Source organism: Seriola lalandi, unplaced genomic scaffold, assembly GCF_002814215.2.
Source record: "Seriola lalandi dorsalis isolate HSWRI2012SDOR001 ecotype SW California unplaced genomic scaffold, Sedor1 jcf7180002050367, whole genome shotgun sequence".
Classification (NCBI taxonomy): Eukaryota; Metazoa; Chordata; class Actinopteri; order Carangiformes; family Carangidae; genus Seriola; species Seriola lalandi.
In genome coordinates this window covers 11621-14607 of record NW_019520920.1, presented here as the reverse complement: position 1 = coordinate 14607, position 2987 = coordinate 11621, and the positions used below count along the sequence as shown (strand labels likewise).

The window sequence follows — 2987 nt, the reverse complement described above, 5'->3', positions numbered from 1 at the left end:
GTTAGTGCAGTTATGTGTGGCTGACAGACAGGTACACGAATCATTAATTCAATAATATTTTTCTAATATGAGAAATGGTCTCAACTTGTAGGCTAAAGTAGGACTACATGAACCAATATTGTGAGGAATTCATGAATGTATAACAAAAGAGCTACACAAGAAAGGAGGGTGCATTTACATTGATAGTGGTCTAAACAATTACACCAACCTAACACCGTCTTAAAAGCTTTGTACATTTGTAAACGCGTCGACAACGACCTGATTCTTAGCGGTTTGAAGAGCTAAGCTACTTCCCCGTCACATAAAGTTGCACTCACAGTTGCGAGAGAAACTGAAATGGTGGAGGTGGAGCGGGGGTGGTGGTCTCATCAATCCCCATTTTAAAATGGTATGGAAGTTGAGTCTTTATCACAACTAAAAAAACACAAAACACAAAGTCCCATTCGCAGCCGTTACAGACATAAAGATAAAGACTATGAAATGACATCTGCTCACAACTACACTAAAGATATTGCCAAACAAATAGGCTGCACAGATTACATACAAGGCAACGTTATGTGTAAACATAGCTACACTGTCTACTAGCACAGCTGATGTTGCTTACACCCATTGCGTTATCTAATGTTAGCTTTGGCTAATACATAAAACATAAGTAGGTTTATGATTAAATAGCCAAAACAACTTATGAAGCAGGTATTTACACCCCCCCCCACTTCCCAAACCAAAACAAACAACGTAATTACCTGTGTAACATAAATACAGCCACAATCGAGTCACTTTTTATCTTGTCTGTTCCTCAGTTGTCTCCATCAAGCTACGTCAGTGCTGATTCTTGCATTGTCCAATTTTATTTTCGTTGCAGCCTTTTCTGCGTCTGTCTTCTTCGAGTGAAGCTGCTGATGAAGTCCAGGCCTTAAGTGGAATTGGTTGAACTTTCTCTGCCATTACTGTGCGTCTTCTTCCTCTTCTTCACCTGCAACTACCACTTGTCTGAAACAGGAGCAGCTCGGTGATGCAGCAGTAAGCGCGAGTGCACGGCCAGAGTATGCGCAGTCATGCTAGTGAGGTTGACAGACGGGTAGGCCGGCCGATCATTACATCCAGGCTGAACGCAATGATTGACCGGAGTTTTTACAGCACGGTAATTGACACTGTTTATTGTCAGAGCATTTAATTTGTTCATTGTTATTGGGCTATTTAGAGAATTTAAATAAATACAACAAAAAGTGTTTCTGAAAAAGATTACCTTGGTCATTTTCATCTATATATTTTAACCACTTCGAGGATTTTAGTCATCGGACATATGGATCTTAAGTTATCAGAGAGAAAAGCTGAGAAATGTCAGACAGCTCAACTCCCAGCAACTGGAGACGTCCTGTCCTGTGTCCACTGAACTGTGTCTGTGAATCACAGATTTTAAGGATAGACTACTTTATTCGTTTACTGGTTTTAAACCCCTGGTCCATTTGTTATAGAGAGGAGGACAACTCTGCAGATAATTCAGTTGCTGGTAAACACCTGTTGGACATGTATTCACAAAGCATCTTAAGGCTAAAAGAAGCTCCTAACTTGCAGATTCAGGAGAAACTCCTAAAAATAATGGCTGTGTCAGTCCTAACTTTAGGACTCCTCATTTTCAAGGGCTGCTGTCATTCCCTATCGCAGTGTTTTGGAAACCATACATGATGCTGAATTACTTAAAAGATACAACCCAATCATGAATCACTTACATTTCTTTGAATTTGATTTTTAAAATTACCGTTTTTTGAAAGTACTTCAGGCTGTTGGTCCTCCAGGATGAGCATCCTGAGGTCCATGTGGTTCTGAACTTCACTGATCTGAGGTCCGCTGTGCTTCCCCTGCTCAAACTGACCTCTGGAGGAAAAAAGTGAATATGAAATCAGTTTTTTTAATTACAATGGGCAAGCTAAAGTTCAACTGGACTTCTGCAAATTAATGGTGTCCTGATTCAAATGACCATTTTCGACACAACATTAATTAAAGTAAGTACAGGAAACTATGATTTCTGTTTTAACTTTAGCAGCTGTAATGTCGACTTAATACATCAATGTGAGTGGGTTGTAGTCCTTTTGGTTTCAAGTCAGTCAGCTTCATACAGCAAAAATGTGTCTGATAATATTTGGTCCAAACATTAATTTAAATCAGCATTGATACTTTTCCTACATAGCAAATTACACAGCATTAGAACCTGCAATTATACAGTTAAAAAAGAATTTAAAAAAAATAAAATAAAAAAATGATATATATACTGTATATATATATATATATATATATATATATATATATATACACACACACAAAATAATAATGATAACAAAAGTTAAGTAGGAACCTTGATGGAGTTCTGTTATTCATATACTCATCTGCATTATCCTCTTCATCATTGCAGAGGATCCTGCTGCGCTTCCCACCTGAACAAAAAGCAGGAATCAATTATTTCCAGTTCATATTATTGAAAATGTGTGACTACAGAGGCTTTATTTTGAAATTATTGAGCAGAAGTAACGCGTTTATTCTAGCTGACTGAAACCAATTTCACATAAAAAATTAAACAAGTTAACGTGTCACAATCATTTTTCATCATCATTATTAGTAGCAGTATCAACAGTATCAATACTATTGTTATTATCTACAATAGTAGAACGTGCTGGTTCTGTCCTACATGTTCTGCCAAAGCTGGACTAGTTGTTAAATCCTGAATTAGAAGCATCTCTGCAAAACTCCATCCTGAAAATTTGCTGTTCAATTTCCCCTTTGTTAAAACTAAAGTCTGTATGTGCTGAAGACATGATACAACACCTGAACATAAAACACCTGTGTCTAACCGTACATCTGGCATGCAACATAACCAGAGAGCAGCAACACGTGGGGAAAACAACCATGAATCTGCGGTGATCAACAGCCCGCCACAGCTTCGCGCTGCAGAGGACGATTCACTCAGAAACAGAGGAAACTTTGTGGTTCTT

General features: G+C 38.1%; 1 long non-coding RNA gene across 1 annotated transcript; it reads right to left on the bottom strand.

The window, feature by feature from the left end:
- Positions 1–15: 15 nt before the first annotated feature.
- On the bottom strand, positions 16–2611 carry LOC111649311 (uncharacterized). Its single transcript, XR_002760267.2, has 4 exons — positions 2354–2611; positions 1760–1875; positions 744–990; positions 16–414 (listed from the first exon to the last, which is right to left on the bottom strand). It is a non-coding gene; the product is annotated as an uncharacterized LOC111649311 (long non-coding RNA).
- Positions 2612–2987: the final 376 nt, after the last annotated feature.